Here is a 7,206-nt window from a genome sequence, read left to right on the forward strand (position 1 = left end):
CCTGGTCTATTCTAAGACCAGGGAGCAGCATGAGCAGCATTTGAGGGAGGTACTGGAGACCCCGAGGGCGGAGAAGCTTTATGAAAAGTTCTCCAAATGTGATTTCTGGCTGCGGGAGGTACAGTTTTTGGGGCATATCATCAATCAGGAGGGCATTTCGGTTGATCCAGCCAAGGTTGAGGCAGTGATGCGATGGGAAGTACCAAAGAACGCATCAGAGATTCGTAGCTTCTTGGGTTTAGCGGGCTATTATCGGAGATTTATCCAGGATTTCTCCAAGATTGTTATGTCATTGACCCATTTGACCAAGAAGAATGTGACCATTCGGTGGGGCACGGATTAGCAGACGGCTTTCGAGACCCTGAGACGGAGGTTGTGCGAGGCTCTGATCCTAGTACTACCCGAGGGGTTAGACGATTTGGTGGTGTATTGCGATGCATCGATTTCAGGGTTAGGTGTTGTACTGATGCAGAGGGGGTACATGATAGCTTACGCCTCGAGGCAGTTGAAGCCTCATGAGGCGAATTACCCCACTCACGACCTAGAATTGGGGCAGTAGTGTTTGCCCTCAAGATTTGGAGTCACTATTTGTACGGAGTGCGGTGCACCGTTTATACAGATCACAAGAGTTTAAAGTATTTGATGGATCAGTAGAACCTCAACGTGCGACAGCGGAGATGGCTGGATGTACTGAAGGACTATGATTGTGAGATCTTATTCCATACCGGGAAGGCCAACGTGGTGGCTGATGCCTTGAGCCGCAAGGCGGAAGGTTCCCCGATTGAGAACATTTGTTTGAGGGTGACCGTGATCTCTCCATTGTTGGACTTGATAAAGGAGGCCCAGGTCGAGGGGGTAAAGAAGGAGAACTGGAAGATAGAGCGGATTCGAGGCCAGTATCCTTTGTTCGTTAAGGATAGTCGTGGTCTTTTGACGCAGTGTGGTCGAGTATGGGTACGGATGACTGGAGGAGTGAGGCAGAGGATATTGGAGGAGGCACACAAGTCCAAGTTCTCTATTCACCCAGGGGCTACAAAAATGTATAGAGACTTGAGACTGAGTTATTGGTGGCCCTGCATGAAGCGGGAGATCGCCTGGTTTGTGGAGCGGTGCTTGAACTGCAGGAAGGTCAAGGCTGAGCATCAGCGGCCTCACGGCAAGGTTCAGCCGCTACCCATTCCCATGTGGAAATGGGAAGAGATCACTATGGACTTCATCACGAAGTTACCTAGGACAACGATGGGTGTGGACGCCATATGGGTGATCGTAGACAGACTGACGAAGAGTGCCCATTACTTCCGATTTACGAGAGTATATCCGCGGAGAAGTTGGCGCATATTTATGTACGGGAGGTGGTGGCGAGGCACAGGGTGCCCGTGTCGGTAGTCTCCGACAGGGATGTGCGGTTTACATCTAGGTTATGGAAGAAGTTCCATGAGGAACTGGGCACCCAGCTGCATTTTAGTACAGCGCACCATCCCCAGACAGATGGCCAAAGTGAGAGAACGATCCAGATACTTGAGGATATGCTGCGAGCATGTGTGTTGGATTTTGGAGGGAGTTGGGATACGTATCTCCCACTAGCAGAGTTTTCGTACAATTACAGCTATCATGCCAGTATCGACCGAGCTCCATTCGAGATGTTATATGGTCGGAGGTGTAGAACCCCGGTTTGTTGGGACGAGATTGGACATCGGTTCAAGGAGAGCACTGAAGTAGTGCTCAAGACCACCAGGCTGATTCAGCATGTGCGCGACCGGTTGCGGGTCGCGTAGAGCCGTCAAAAAAGCTATGCTGACCAACGGCGATCAGATCTTGAGTTTCAGGTGGGGGATTTCGTGTTGCTGAAGGTGTCGCCCTGGAAAGGGATTATCAGGTTTCGAAAGAGGGGCAAGTTGGGGCCTCGGAATAAGGAAATAAGACTAGTAAAGGTGCAATGGCAGCATCAAAGGGGCTCCGAATGGACCTGGGAGCCGGAAGAGGAGATGCAAGAGCACTACTCGTAATTTTTTGGGTCAGCAGACTTCGAGGACGAAGTCTAGTTCAAGTGGGGGAGACTTGTAACACCTTTTCCAGGTAATTATTTGATTTAGTTAATTTCATGGTTTTGGTGCATGGACTCGGCGAGTTGGGAGTGCAACTCGTCGAGTAGGGGCATTTAATCATGGACGCGGATCGGGACCAACTCGACGAGTTGGAAGACCCAACTCGGCGAGTTGGAGCTGTAAAGAGAAAATCCCAATTTAGGGGTTTACCCTTATTTAAGGATCATTATCTAACCTTGTGGCCTCCCATAGCACCTTATCTCCCTACAGAAAGCAGTTTGCGGCCGTGAACACTCTTGAGAGAGAGTAAGAGCGTTTGTGAGTGATTTTGGTGGGTTGTGAAGGATTTTTAGAACTTGAAGAAGAAGGAACAAGGAGAGAAGCAGTAGATCCGACATCTACACTGTATTGGCCACCATCTTGAGGTATAAAGTCGTTACCTTGAGCCTTAGTTACTTAGATCCCTCTTCTTGGAAGTAAATGGCCATTTTTGGTGCAAAATGGAGTCATACTCGAATCTGGACTTATCACAAGGATATGGTTCCAGATCTGGACCTCTTTAGGTCCCCAATGACATAAAGTTGTCTCCTTTAGGCAGTTCAATCCTTTTCCATGCATTAAAACCTTGTATGAAGACTAGTTTTGGTGTTATGGCCATGTGAGGCCTTGCATGCACGTAAAGTTTGCAACTTTACGTGACATCTTCACTAGGGAAGGCTATATCTAAAGTTTGGGACCCTGGATCCCACTGGAGAAGGCCGAAAACGAGAAGGACTAAGGGAACTCGTCGAGTCCTTTAATCCACTCGACGAGTCGGCCAAAGAGTTTACAGCCAGGGGTTTGCGGTTGAGGGTTGAAACCGCGAACATTAAGGAACTCGACGAGTCACTCAAGTGACTCGGCGAGTTGACGAGTTAAGCAAGGAACTCGACGGGTGGCTGGTTATGCTCGACGAGTCGAGGTCAACATGGACTGTTAACCTTGACTGTGAACTTTGACATTGACCTTGATTTTGACCAGGGTTGATCTGAGAGTATTTATGGGATGGTGTTAAGTTAATCACCTGATGATTATAGGCAGTTGAGAAGGAGCAGCGTGTGGGATATATTTGACTTCAGCTTACCAGTTCAGCATTCGTGAGGTGAGTCTTCTCACCATGCCAATGGGTCTAAGGCACCAAGGTCGGCCCATTTTATGTTATGTGGTGCACTAGCCGTAGTAGAGATATGTGGTATGATAGTTAGTTTTATGCTAAGTGGTATGCTAGTGATTATATGATAATTGCATGGAAGACCCCGGGGGGAGCCCGTGGCAGTTGGATGTCAGACCATGTGGGGGAGCCCATGGCATTCCTAGGTAAATACCATGTGGGGGAGCCCATGACATGATAGTATAAGACCCTGGGGGGAGCCCACGACATCCTGATTTGTTCATGCATGGCTTATGTGATATGTGTAGCTTTATAGCTAATTTGATATGTGTTATGTGGTTTATGTGCGGGGTATGCTCTGGGGGGCTCAGTAAGCATTAACTTACAGTTTGTGGATTTGTTTCAGGTAAATCTGAGCCTAAGGGCAAGGGCAAGGTGTGATGGCGCGGCGTGCACTCTCTCTCACCGACATTTTATGGGACACTCTGATGATTCGAATAAAGTTGTAATGGATGTGTATTTGAAAACAGTTGTTTTAGGATTTCATGGTTTAAGGAAATGGTTTTATTAATTAAAAATGAAAAAAATCTTTTGTAAAAATTGGGTCGTTACAATTTGATATTATGATTTATATTTTAAATTTAACATCATATTTAAATTTAAAAAATTATGTGTAATAGATAAATGTAGTGGGGATTTTCAATAAACAAGCTAAATATGTTTAGTTTATATTTTAAATTTGCACCATAATTAAATAAATAAATAAATAAGCTATATTATGTTAAAAGTTTAAGAGTTAACATTGAAACAAAAATAGTAAATTATTTAACATATTAGAAGAGAAGTTAAGTACTTAAAAAGTTTCACATTAATATGGATAAACAAATAATACATTAATTAGAATAATAGAAATTTTGATGTATTCGTTATATTGCACTTTTTATGATTAGAAATCAAATTTAAGATACATTTTTACAATGATCAAACAAATATCGGGCAGTTGCATAATCATTATTTATTAAAAAAAAAGTTGATACAATAACCAACATCTGTTATAAAAAAAATAGAGCAATTTACAATAACATAATCTAGTTGGAAATATAAATACAACTAAATTAAATAAATAGATGTATGTCATGGTAAAAAAGAAAGCACACTGTGAGAATTTGGTTGTGGAAAACAAAGAAACCGACTAATATTATGAACATCGACTTTCTTCAAATTGGCCTTTGGGCTTGGGCAAGCAGGGCCTATTGGGTAGAACATAAAAAGGTCCGCGGAATCTGTAACTATACATATTTGTTTTTGTTGGTGAAATCATGTTTTAATACATTTACCTCGTGCAACTACTAGTTTATAACCTGAAAAGATGAGTTATTTAGGTGTTGTTTGTTTTTTCTGAGGCAGAATGTCTGCAGTCCGCGGACCATATCTGCAAACCTCTGCAGTAGAAGAAGTTGACCAAACGTCTGCAGTCTAAAATCCTACCTTAACCGTTTGATAGCAGTCTAGTTAAGAAGAATGCGTTACTCTTATAAAAGATGCAAAAATAAGAAAGAAATGTGTCTAACTGATGTTACAGAGAGGAAAAAATATTATAAGATCTGGAGTAAATTACACGAATGTCCCTATGGTTTAGGGAAATTTGCGTATTTGGTCACTAACCTATTTTTTTTAACTCGGAAAGTCACTATTGTTTGTTTTTGTTACTCGTTTGGTTCCTGTCTTACTTAAAAAACTATTTTGCCCTTGATTTATTTATTTATTTAAATAAACACACCCCAACCACACCCCCTCACTTTACCTTACATACCCCATCATTTTTCCCTATTTAAACAATAGTCTTTTTAGGTAAGAAATGGACCAAACGCGTAACAAAAACAAACAGTGTAGACCAAGCACGTAACAAAAACAAACAGTAGGGACTTTTCGAGTTAAAAAAATAAGTTAAAGACCAAACACGCAAATTACACCAAACCATAGAGACCGTGTAATTTACTCTAACATTTGCAATAAGTTATTTGACAAGTGACATGAGAAATTGTCAATATAAAAACAAATAATCATAGAAGTTTGGGTTTCAATTGAAAGAGATTTTTGTTTCGATGTTTTCGTCACATTTATGTTTATGAGATTTTGCCTATGTTGTTTTTATTTGAATACGATGTTTACAATTAGAATAATTTTGTATTGTTATCTCAAAATAAATACATATAAGTGTTTTACTTCATTCTTGAAGAGCAATATTTAAAGTGAATATTGCATATCCTTCAAAAATTTATTGAATTGTCTTCATTTATTCATAGAGAAGGTATGCGAAAGGAATTTACAATATCAAACGCAACGATTATTGTAAATCTCTATCAGAATATTATCATATGTTAAAAAAAAATACACAAATATAAGATTATTTAAATTTTTTTTCAATAATAAACAACCAACAATCAAATTATTTACAAATGATAACATTAATTTCAAATTTAAATAGCCAATGTTATATTTTTAAATATACAGAAATATTTTATTAACCAAAATTAGAAACCGCAAATCATGGAATACCAAAGATTATGATACTTCAATTATTATTTTTTTTCCCTTTGTCTTATTCATCGCATCAACCATACCAATTACCGAAAATCAGTAGCAGATTTTTAAGAAACTACTTTATAAATTCATTCACATAAAAAATTTCCGAATTCTAATAGTATCAACTTTTAATTACAAAAAATATTTATAATAAAGTTGAATGATATCAATATTCATGTATGCTATTTTCTTAATAATGATATTAAACGTGATATATTTATCACTATTTGTATGATCACTTACTAAGCATTTATAAACTTAACTTCTATATGTTTTCTATATATTGTTAACTATTATTTCAATTAGTTGTGAAACCCCTCTCTCTCTCTCTCTCTCTCTCTATATATATATATATATATATATATATATATATATATATATATATATCTTTATTACTTATTATGCAAATTTGGTTAAAGGCTGAATTTTAAGAGGTACAAACCTTATTACACTGTTTACAATCATTTTATGCATTGCCACATCATGGATATTGGTTTGGTCAATATTTGAAAAAGTCAAAATAATAATCCCCATGGATTACTGACTAAGTCCCATGTCGAAGATAAGGATTAAGAGTATTCAATCATACTTGACCTATTCATACCATAATTTAAGGAGTTTTAGTTAGATTCAAACTTGAATCCCAATTATCTCGGCCCCGTCTCCTTAAATTCCTTCAACCTGCAGATTGTTTCGATTCAAGGTCAAATCGAAGCCCTAGAACTCCACCGACCACCTTCTGCTTTGTTCGTCGCTGTTGTTGCTTCGACTGCCACTACCATCTGCAGCTTTCACCATTACGCCTTCAATGACCATCTTCTCCTTCACCGCCACCATAGAAGCACTATGTTCTCAAAATCCCCACTACCACTTCTCACTTCTCCATCATCGGTCTCTTTGTTTAACTATCTAGAATTCCTACTGAAAACCCTAGCCCCACCCTGCTTACTGTCGTTGTTACTTTCACCGTCACCGCCACCCACTGAACCACTCACCACCACCGGACAGTTCATCAGATTTTCTTCAGATACATCAAATCTCTAGCACATGTCCAACTCCATAGAGAAAAAGGCTAAACATTGACATGTATATATTCTTTAATCAGAAAAATTATTGATTTGTGTTGTTTGATTTTCGATCAGGAGAATAAGTGGAGAGAGCAGATCATGGTGGTCTAGGATGCCTGTGAAGGGAAGGACTAGAAATCTGCCTATGTTACTTATTCTTCTCTATTAATCACATCCATGTTTTACTAATGATATTTTAATTTAGTTGCTTTAATTTGGAGTTTTGTTTTGATTTTCGTAGGTTGATGTGTATCTATGTGTGCAAGTATGTATGTATGTGTATTTTTGTGTGCAGGTGTGTTTATTTGTGTGTGTAACTATGTTTATGTATATCCTAATTTTTGTTTTATCTTCTTTT

The sequence above is a fragment of the Lactuca virosa genome, chromosome 2, assembly GCF_052849685.1.
Source record: "Lactuca virosa cultivar CGN04683 chromosome 2, Lactuca_virosa_CGN04683_v6, whole genome shotgun sequence".
In the NCBI taxonomy this organism is placed as follows: domain Eukaryota; kingdom Viridiplantae; phylum Streptophyta; class Magnoliopsida; order Asterales; family Asteraceae; genus Lactuca; species Lactuca virosa.